This window comes from Peromyscus californicus, unplaced genomic scaffold (assembly GCF_007827085.1).
Source record: "Peromyscus californicus insignis strain IS unplaced genomic scaffold, ASM782708v3 Scaffold_6__1_contigs__length_162567912, whole genome shotgun sequence".
NCBI classification, from domain to species: domain Eukaryota; kingdom Metazoa; phylum Chordata; class Mammalia; order Rodentia; family Cricetidae; genus Peromyscus; species Peromyscus californicus.
This window is the reverse complement of record NW_026294584.1, coordinates 75,920,411-75,932,106: the sequence shown is the minus strand read 5'-3', so window position 1 is coordinate 75,932,106 and position 11,696 is coordinate 75,920,411.

The window sequence follows — 11,696 nt, the reverse complement described above, 5'->3', positions numbered from 1 at the left end:
AACTAAAAGAAATATATATTTGCCTCCATGCTGTGGGATGTTCTGTATGGCAAATGTGTTGCTCTGATTGGTTAATAAATAAAACACTGATTGGCCAGTAGCCAGGCAGGAAGTATAGGCAGGACTAACAGAGAGGAGAACTGAGGGAACAGGAAGGCAGAGAGAGAGACCTGTGAGCCGCCACCATGACAAGCAAGATGTAAGGTACCGGTAAGCCACGAGCCACGTGGCAACTTATAGATTAATAGAAATGGGTTAATTTAAGATAAAAGAAGTAGATAACAAGAAGCTTGCCACGGCCATACAGTTTATAAATAATATAAGCGTCTGAGTGATTATTTTATACGTGGGTTGTGGGACTGCAGGGGCTTGGTGGGACCTGGAGAGAAGCTCTCCAACTACACCTCCATATTTAAACTAATGTAAGATGGCTTACATATGTGAGCCTTTGTCAGATAAGCTAGAACAATTAAGGAAAAAAGCACCAAGTTTAGCTGGGTATGTAGCTCAGTGCTGGAAGGCTTACCTAGCATATACAAGTCCCTGAACGTAATCCTCAGCATAAGGAAAAGAACAGGGAAAAGGAGGACATGGAGAAAGAGAAGAGAAGATAATTAGGGTTAGAATTATTTTTTCCTTGAATAGGACATTGGTTTATATTTTGAAAAGCTGTGTTTAGATGCTTCATATGCTTTCTGAACAAAATAATGATCTCATCACTCTGTACCATGATAAAGGGTGATGTTGTGCAATGTTATTTTAAGATGTGTTACATTCATTTATGCTGTGGAATATTTGTTTAATGATGCAAAGATGCATTGCATTCTTTTATATTGCATTTACTTCTGTGAAGCTGTGTTACTTTGCCTGTCTAAAACATCTGATTGGTCTAATAAAGAGCTGAATGGCCAATAGCCTAGCAGGAGAAAGGATAGGTGGGGCTGGCATACAGAAAGAATAAGTAGGAGGAGAAATCTGGGAAGAAAGATCGGGAAGCAAAAGGAGACAGAGAGGAGGACTCCTGGGGCCAGCCACCCAGCTACACAGTAAGTGATGGAGTAAGAAGTAAAGAAAGATACAGAAATGTAAAAGCCCAGAGGCAAAAAAAAATAGATGGGATAACTTAAGAGAAGCTGGCAAGAAATAAGCCAAGCTAAGGCCAGGCATTCATAAGTAAGAATACTTTTCTGTGTCATTATTTGGGAGCTGGGTGTTGGGCCCCACCTAAAGGGAAAAAAATCTAACTACAGGGTGGTAAGAGAAAAACATTGACAACAATTTGAGATTTACAAAAAGAAATATCTCTTTCAGACAGAGCTTTGCTCTATCTCCATAAGATTAGTTCTTTCTCTTAGAGTACAAACATTGGAGACAATTTTATGTTCTTTTTGATATGTACATATATGTGGTTCCTCTTTAATTATGGTCTTTGGAATGAATTTTTATTGTTAGTTCTTTGATAATCTCATAAATGCATTTAAGGAATACTGATTACTCTCTCCCCATAACCTCTCATCCTTCTCCCACCCCATTTACACTCCCTCCTCCCTACCTGTTCCTTTCCAAGATTTATGACTTTTTGTTTTGTTTTGTACCTATTTACATCTAACCAGGGCAATTTCTGTGGCCATTGGATTGGGATTATCCTTAGGAGCAGTGATTCTTAACCTTCCTAATGCTGTGACCCTTTAATACAGTTCCTCCTGTTGTGGTGACCCCCAACCATGAAATTATTTTCTGCTACTTCATAACTGTAATTTTGTTATTGTTATGAGTTATAATATAAACATCTGTGTTCTGCGATGGTCACAGGCAACCCCTGTGAAAAGGTTAATCAACCTCTAATAGGGATTGTGACCTATATGTTGAGAACCACTGCTTTGGAGCCTGGTATGGTTGACTAGGACTGTATAGCCAAAGGCAATGATCCCCTCTTACCCTGACTCTATCAGTAGGGCATATATAGTTTAGCCCTGAGTCCTCTTCCATTCCCACTGGGCTATTAATGGGCCCATTCTGTGCAGAACCCAGGCAAGTCATCTGTAGTGTTAGAGATCATGATTGCAATGGCTGTGTCTTGCCTTGAAGATGACATTTCATAGCCATTCTCCATATCTTACAGCTCTCTAAGTTTCCTGCCCCATCTTCTGCAATGTGAAAAAGTATTATTTTTATTGCAAATAATAAGCTTAATCTTATGTTCCTAGATCCCAGGACACTGAGAGTACTCATCAAGTACTACAACAAGCAGCCAGCAGCAAGACCATAATACAAGAAAGAGGGCAACTGGCTATTATGTCTTGGTCAAAATACTAAATACAAGCAACTCATACGTTTTTATATTGTCACCTTTAACTTGACTTCATAAGAATTTAAATCTAACTGATACCAGGTTTCAGATGTCTATTTTTTATCTTAGAGGAATAGGACAGAGGCAAACATGAAATGCCATATAAATCTGTGGTTTTGATGAAAAGCATTCTTTTGCACTCTACCATTTTATAGTCAATAGCACTTTACTTCAGTTGCTAAAGTTTACACTCTCCCATTGAAGAAATCCTACTTTGTTCTAAAGTGAAAGTCAAAGTAGAATAACAAGTCAAGCAAGAAGCTTTGAGTGCTGACTAGTATACACAAGCCAAACGCATATTAAAATGGCCCCTGCATTAAAAACATCAATGCTACAATGGGGTCTAATACATACTATCAGTAGAGGAAAGGGATAAAAAGATTGAAATATTACAGTAAGAAAAATATACCAAATTTTACTTCTTCTTTGTTTTTGTTTTTGTTTGGGGTTTTGTTTGACCAATTTTTGCCCAAACCATCTGTTCGTTATTTGCCCCCAAGGACCCATTCTCCCTCCTGAAACATGAGCTAAGACTAGCTCAAACTTTACTTCAAGATCAACCATCTCCTCTTCTCAGGCTTGCTACTCAGAAGGACCTGGGCTTCACAGGGAAACACAGCTCAGCTAAACCAACCAATGTAAGACATAGACAATAACATACAGCAGAACCAGTGAGCCATGTGGACATCTTAAGTTGCACATGTGGTGGTCTTGGAGATATCATTACTTTTGTTGTGAGAGGAGCCAGCAATTGCATGAAACTGAATTTTATGGAACACTAAGCTCAAAGACAGACTCTGGGAATGGGGTTAGTATCCTCAATCAAAGTGCGTCTAAAGCCAGGTCATTGATATTAATTCTTGTCTTTGTTATGGTTTCTATTGCTGTGAAGAGACACCATGACCATGGTAACTATCATAAGGTAAACATTTCATTGTGGTGGCTAACTTACAGTTCAGAAGTTCTGTCCATTATTGTCACTGCAGGTAGCAAGGCAGCATGCAGGCAGACATGGTGTTAAAGAAGGAGCTGAGAGTTCTTACATCTTGACTCACAGGCAACAGGAAGTGGTCTGTCTCACTGGGCATGGCTTATATGAGACTTCAAAGCCTGTCTCCACACGTCCTCCAACAAGGCCATGCCTCCTAATAGTGTCCTTTGACTCTGGCGTCTAGCATCTTGGATTCTCCAAGAAAATCTAGGCTTCAACAACACAGCTTCGTGCAATGGCCTCTCTGCTAGGCCTCCATTCAGGGATGCCCCTGACACATGCTTGGTCTCAGTGGCTTTCTTTAGGTGCAAAGGCAAATTCCATAACTTATTTTATCTGTCCTTAACTCTAAATCCAGAACCACATGGCTGAAGATGCCAACTTCTGCTGCTTACTGAGGCTGGAACATGGCCCATTCATTCAATTACATTTTCACCAGCTTTCTGTCCTTCACTATCTAAATTTGGCTGTCCTGAAACTGGATCTCTAGACCAGGCTGGCCTCAAACTCAGAGATCTGCCAGCCTCTGCCTTCCCAGTGCTGGGATTAATGGTACCCCACCACCACCACCACACTCGGCTCTAAGCTTTTCTTTAATTCACAAGTTGGTAACTTAGCTGGGTGGGATCTTGCCCTGAGGTCACCACTCCCTTTATTCTAGTTCTTAATCTGTTTATCTCCTAGAAAACAGGACTTAGTTACATTCTACTTTTTGGTGTTCCTTTTCTCCTTAAATTTTACATGTTATAATTTACACTGCTCAGCTTGCTCCTTTTTATTATAAACCCTCATTAGAGTTACTACTAATACACAACAGAGTCTATACTAGGCTGTTTTCAGATTTCCTCTACCCAGGGAATTAATCCAAAATTCTTCATGTTACCCTCAGGCAAACTTTTCAGACAAGGGCAAAAAGCAGCCCTTTCTTCACCAAGCTATCACAAGTATAATCTCTAGGCAACATACTAAAATTCTTCTCCTCTGTAACCTCTTGAGTGAGCCCTCAACAGTTCAAATAACTCTTAGCACCTCTGTCTTCCATGCTTTTACTAGTATGGCCCATTAAGCAGTGCTTAAAGCATCCCACTGTTTTCATAACCCAAAGTACCAAAATCCAAATTCCTCCAAGCAAAAACATGGTCAGGCCTATCACAGCAATACCCCATTCCCTAGTACCAACTTCTGTCTTAGTTAGGAATTTTATTACTGTGAAGAGACACCATGACCATGGCAATGCTCATAAAGAAAATATTTAATTGGAGTGGCTCGCTTACAGTTTCAGAGGTTCAGTCCATTATCATCGTGATGGGAAGCATGGTGGCATGCAGGCAGATGTGGTGCTAGAGCTGAGAGTGCTACATCTTGCAAGCAGCAGGAAGTCGACTGAGACACTGGGGAGTAACCTGAGCACAGGAAACCTCAAAGTCCACCCCTACAGTGACATTCTTCCTCCAACAAGGCCATGCCCACTCCAACAAAGCCACATCTCCAAATAGTGCCACTCTCTATGAGATTATGGGGGGCAATTACATTCAAACTACCACACCAGCCAAGCGCTCAGTACCTGTATTGAGGGTGGGTAAGAGGCTAATCCTAGCCACACAGCACTGCCAGCTCAGGCAGATCATCTTGTGCTAGGTTTCACTCTTGACAGCATGCCAGCCCAACCTCAATATGCACCCCTGGGAGAAGTATGCACAAGCAGTGGTCACCTGGTAGTAGTAAGGAGAGAGTAGCTAAGCAGAATGTGAGATGTCAAAGTCGGGGAGCAGAGAGCTGAGCAGCTGTCCAAGAAGACAACAAGCGAGAGACCGTGAAAATTACAAACCCTTAGCATGTGTTCCCCATTGCCGATCAGACCTCACTTACAAAACAATGAAATCACAAAGAATTTCAAGGTGTTTTCAGAGCATAGTCCTCAAGTGGGGGGCACTTGTGAGCAGGGTTCCTGCGCAGATGCAACAACTATACTCAGAAAAGCTGGTGGTGACAGATAGGTGTGGGTAGGGCAGGCTGTCTCCAAATTAAAGGTATGATACCTGGGACACAGTCCTAGTTTCTGACTTGTACAACTAAAGAGGATCTGACTCTTTTCATGTCTACCTCCTGTTATGAAGAACTGCTCTAAGTGACTACTGCTTACTACTACTTCTTAATCCAGCATCAACTGCATTGGAATTAAGAGAAATACTTTCATTATCTTTGAATAGTTCTCAGGTCTAGCTATCTTTTAAAAATTGTCTTGTTTTTTGCTTGCGAAGGTATTTCAATATGAAGAAAAATGACACAGAGGACTTTCTTTCCCTTCTAGATTTTCACCCATATTATTTAGACTTCTAGAGACTTAAAGGTAAGGCCTGAGGTATACAGTGGTAATATGCTTGTCTAACATGTACAAAGTCCTAATGTTGACTCTTAACACTGAAAAGAAAACCAGGTAAGTATCAGTACCATCCTGTACCAGAAAGATCCAGCAAAACTAAGCCTGAGGCTTTTGTATTCCTGAGACAAGAAAGCATTTATTTTTACATGTGTGTATGTGTGTATGCACATACAACTTGAAGAAGTAAGTTCTCTCCTACCGATGAATCCCAGAGGTTGAACTCAATCCATCAGGCTTGGTGGCAAGGGCCTTTACCCACTAAGCATCTGGCTAGCCCAGGTAAGTTTTTTTTTCTAATGGCTAGCTCTAGGCTTATTTGATTACTGTCCTTATTAAGAAAGAGGAGGAAGAAAGGAAGAAGAAGAAGAAGAAAAAGAAGAGGGGAGAAGAAGAGGAAAAAGAGAAGGAAGAGAAGAGAGAGGAGGGAAGGAGAGGGAGGGGAGAGGAGAGGATAGGACAGGACAGGAGAGGACAACAACAATCCAGGCCTGTCTGAACTACTGGAGTGAAGGGTGAAATACAAATCTTGTTTCTTCAAGCATCTAAAGTTAGTGACAGGGTTGGGCCTGTAACTCAGTGATTAAGTACTTGCCTAGCATGTATGGTTTTGTGGCTAGTCGTGCTTTTGAAGAGCCGGGAAAGTGTCTAGGGGAGCAGAGTACTTCCTCTTTTTGATGAAAGGGGAACAAGCAGGTGATCTCATTAGAAGCAAAAGGAGACAATTATTGATGGGGCTGCAGTCTTTCTCTAATCTTTCTCACTGAGACTACAGAAATCCATCAGCCTCACTCCATGACACAATCGACAAAGTCAATGCCTAAGCTGCCTAATAGAAAGAGCTGCCCTAAACCAAAGGAGCTATCAGAAAAAAGACAAGAACCAGAGGCCTCTTCCCTGGAGCTAAAAGTCATAGAACCCTTTTCCTGAGGTAGAGGAGACTGGAAAAACCCTTAAAGTCCAGGATTATATGATGTTTGCTTCAAATTGACTTTCTGAATGTGGATTTGAATGTTTACTTGAAAGACAATAAATCTAAAATCGGCAGTGGCTGGTTCAGATCAATTTTTAAAATTTTTGTTTTCCTGGTAGCAAGAGTAGAAATAATTTATTGTGAACAGCTGAATTCATCTGTGGAATTAAACACACACACACACACACACACACACACACACACACACACACACACACACACAATTATATCAGAGAAGTCAAGGGATGGGAATCTTGCCAGGTCACTGAGGCTAGAGAAAGAAGCCATGCTAGTTGTAAAGAAAAAGGGCAGAACACAGCACATTCAGAACTGCCACCATACGTGGGAGAACTATGGCTCTTTCTTGGGGCCTGCTGTGAATGCAAAGTGGAAAACACAGTACAGTTTCACCCAAATTTCAGGTGGCCTCAAGGGACTGTCAGTCACTGTCAGACATTTAACACTTGGCAGCAGGATGTGTTATGCTGAGTGTCCTAGGGATGAGAAGGCAACAATGGGTGGTCAACATGACTGTCGCCAACATAGTCAATACTCTGATCCATAGCATAGGCATCCCTACCTCCTCCTGGGTCAGCTATCAAATTCAGTCTTATCTCTCATCCTCTTTTTCTACTAGATAATCTCCTTACCTCACCAGGCTTCTTTACCCATATCTTTGTTTTTCTCATCTCTCTCACCATAAAATACTGTATATCTTTCCTAATCATTCAAATTTGCATTTTTTTTTCTTTTTAAATGCATATAGAAAAATTCCCCAAACCACTCTTTGACAATGTTATCTACAGTTTGTCCCTGTGGTATAAGAAGAAATATTACATGTAGTCTTGGTCTTGCTCCTGGTTTTATCAGAGAAGTAAATGTCTTGGAAGTCCCTGAATGATAAAAGGCAATAAGGGCATCTTTGTTTTAGAGAGGCCACTCTTGGTAGCTCCTAGATGGCTTCAAGATAGAGGATGACCTTAAGAAAGACTACATCTAGATTAAAGTTTAGAGCTTTAGTCTTGCTCCAAAGCTCCAGGAAGGGGAAAGGGGCTGGAGATTGAGCCAGTGGTCAATGGCTAGTGATTTAGTTGATCTTGCCTACACAACAGAAAGACCCCTAAATCCATAAACAATGAGGTTCAGAAGCTTGGGTTAAACCACTCATGTGCTGGGAAGTAATGTAAGTCAACTCCACAGAGACAAAGTATGTGGTTGATTAGTAACCTTCGACATCTTGTCCTGTGTGCATACTTCTACATTTGGTTGTTTGTGTTCTTTATAATAAACTGAGAGTTAATATTCACATTCATGAATTCTGAGTCATTGTAGCAAATTATTGAACCTTAGGGAATGCAAGGGAATTCTAACCTAATAACCTGATGCTTACAACTGGTGCTTGAAGTTAGGACAACCTTGTGGGACTGAGCTCTTAAACCTGGGAAGTTGGATGCTAATTCTGGGTACCATTAGAATTGTGGGACAGATAGCAGAGTTGGAGAAATGGTGTTGGTGTTGGAAAAGACACAGTACCACTGGGTATCAGGAGGGGAAAAAATCCTTCAGGCACCTATCAAACTTTACAATACTACTTCTAATTACACTTTAAATTCTATCACATCTCAGTCCTATTTGTTATTAAAACATGACTTGAATTCCCCATACTCAAACTATACCTTCAAGTCTCCCTATCACAAACACAGCTAACTTCATTAAGGGAAAGCTAAAAATCTACATGTGAGAAGAGTTTTTCAGGCCATCATTGGAATCTCTCTGTCATGTGCTTTTATTTTATATAAATACTTATCAATTACAGCACCTACATAGTTTGTGTTATAGAGGCCTAGGAGAGTATAAAAATCTCTCTTCAAAGTTTACAGAATAAATGGGGGACATTCTGCAAAATATCTAGCCAGTAGTCCTCCAAACTGCCATGGCCATCTCAAACAAGGGTGTAGAAGAGGAGGCGGAGATGGGATGACTAAAGGAGCTAAATGAGCTTCCTATTCTGAAAATGGGTTATCGGGTTAAAATAGTAAATTCAAAGTGTAGGGAAACACAAGAAAATCCCATTATGGTGTATAATATGGATAATTTGGAACATATAAACAAGGGAAACCAGCACTTATGAACAATCTAGAAATCTCCTACCAGGTTTAATTCACATACAAGAAAATACACTAAATAGCTATATGTCATTAGTTCTTCATTTTTACATTTAAAGCAAATGAAATGACATGCTTTTAAAGACCAATTTTTAAAAATTTAGCAAGGATTACCCTGACCTTTTTCCTCCTAAATTAGTAAAACATCTAGATGTGTGCAATAAATTAATAGTATTATGAAATATGACAGCGGAAAACAGATCCTTTTAAAGTGATATAACTTTTTCATATTCAAATATGCAATATATTTTGTGAATATAAGTTTACTAGTTGAAAATATTTGTATCTGCCTTTCATTTTGAAAGACAAGATTTGCAGTTTTTAATTAATTAATTAATAATTTTTGGAGACAGGTCTAACCATGTAGATCTCTATGGCCCAGAACTTTCTATGTAGACCAGACTGGCCTCAATCACAAAGAGATCTACCTGCCTCTGTCTCTCAAGTTCTGGGATAAGAGGATTTCCCCACCATGCCTAGCTTTATGCAGTTTTTAACTCATATTTCAGAGAACTTAAAATTATCATGTATCATTAAGAAAAATAAAAATATTGTAATGGTTGTAAGAAGTATCCCAGTTACACAGATATAAATGTGTCTGGAGTGTGAGGATATACAATATTGTTTTGCCCATGGTAAAAGTGTTTTTTAAATGTAGTATGCCAACTTAGCTATTAATTCTGATTTATAGTAGTGAATAACTCTCCAGAAAAAAATCTATACTCTCTATTTTTCATAGAAAGTAATTCAAGTATTTTTATGCTATTGGTAAAACTTCCCATTACTACACTGAGTGGGTGCAAGCCCTCCACTTATTACATATGTCAGTGGTCCAAAAAGAAAACAGAAATTTATCCTAAGTTAACAATTTAAAAAAATAGCCCATATTGTGATTAGTACATGATTTTAAGTATATTTTTTGATTTATGTCACATAGATTATGAATTCTATAGAAGTCAACTTTCATGTTCATTTTTAAAGCCAAAGAAGAAATGACAAAATAATCCTGGGACTAGAGGGGTAGAACACTTGCCTAGCATGCATGAAGCCCTAGGTTCATTCCCCAATGGCAGAAAAAAATAAATGAAGTTGTTAACACATTCATTTTATATGTATAACTTGATGGGCATTTATTAAGAAAACTCCTATCTTTAAAGACTTATTTCACTTTTTATGCTAATTGTGTCAATAGATTAAAATAACTCTGTTTTGGAGGGGAGCTGAAAAGTTGTGCTTTGCGGGGTAGGTCTCAGGAGATCAAAATATTCTGAACTATAGGACAAGGTAGCTACCATTTTCGTGGTCTTAGAAATCTAGATGCCACGTTTTGCTAGCAGTTAGGATTCCCTTAAGAACCAAGCATGTTGGGTGAACGTGAACTTCACAAGTTAACAGGATTGAATTTCACATTCAATTTTCCTCTTGTAACTTAAAAAAAGAACATCCCAAAATTGAATTAAATTATTTAACATCTGTACCAAATTCTAAATTATCACATCTCCCAGTAATTTAATTAGTTGAGTGCTGACGGCTGATAATTTCATTACAGAGTTAGTGTGAAAATAAAAATCCTCAGGCGTGTATGTTTAGAGTTCTTAGGGAAATCACTCAAAACTGCAGTAGCTTTACCAAAGATGTCCATACCAGTCTACACATTGGTTATTAAAGTAGAAATCACTATGCCTTATTCATTTATGTACTTAAAACATCTCATTTCTAGCTTTCAAACTTATACCATTTAGCATAGTCTTGAAAGTCACATGTGGGTAGACCCTAGTGTTCCCAGTGCACCTTGAGTAGATTCCTACTGGGAAAGGTGGCTAGAAATACCCTTTAACCCAGACCCACTCTTCTTATTTTTTTTATTTTTTAATCAGAGGGAAATGGAAATGTTGTCCCTTGAGAGGCATGGATCTGGAAGTTGCAAGAATTGTCTGCAATGTCATGGATTTACAATGACATTTGGCTCCCTAGGTTATATAATAGTGGAGATAGCTTTTCCTCCAGTTACACACACTGGGCATGTCACAAGATACTAAAAGTGTTTTGTTTTTTGTTTTTGTTTCTCCTTTCCTTGTTTCTAATTTTGTTTTGTGGTAGGAGCATTGCACCCAGGACCTTGTGTATGTTTCATAGGCACTCTAACCCTCAGCTACATATAGTTTTGCTTTTTGGAGACAAGGTCTTGCTCTGAAGGCCAAGCTGGCCTTAAAAGTCAGATGCTCCTGCCTCTGCTTCTTGAGTTCTGGGATTCCAGGTGTATGCTACATGACTAGGCTCAGCACCAAAAGGTAATTTTAATAGCTTTGGCAATGTGACCCATGGATTCCTGAAGCCTGGATGTCCTTGAGATATGAAGGAATAGTTTTTTTCCCCCCCAAGGGCTGTAAACTGTCACCTTAGATGGGAACGTGTAATTGGATCTCTGCCATATACACTTGAGTTTCCTTTGAAAATTGTTAATGTATTTCACAAGATTGGTGTTAATGACTACAAAATGTTAATTTGTACAATACCCAGAGTTATGCCTGGGTACATGCCTTGCTCCTCAGAGGATACACTTTTAGGAAGGGGCTCCTAAAAGGAGCAAGGTGTCATGCGGAGAATTGAGACAGGATCAGTTCAACCCTCAGATGGACATTACTGGCCATGCACTCAGCTAGTAGGCCACATTGACCAACTTCTATTCCCTTCCTGGACCCTAGTGACTCTGTGATCTCAGTTACATTACCTTCCTTCACTAGTCTTGATGGTTTCCATAGCAATGTGGGATATTTAGGAGTGAAAGGGATCTGCAATAGTCACTTTGGGATGGGGGTGACAGGTGTAAACAAAAC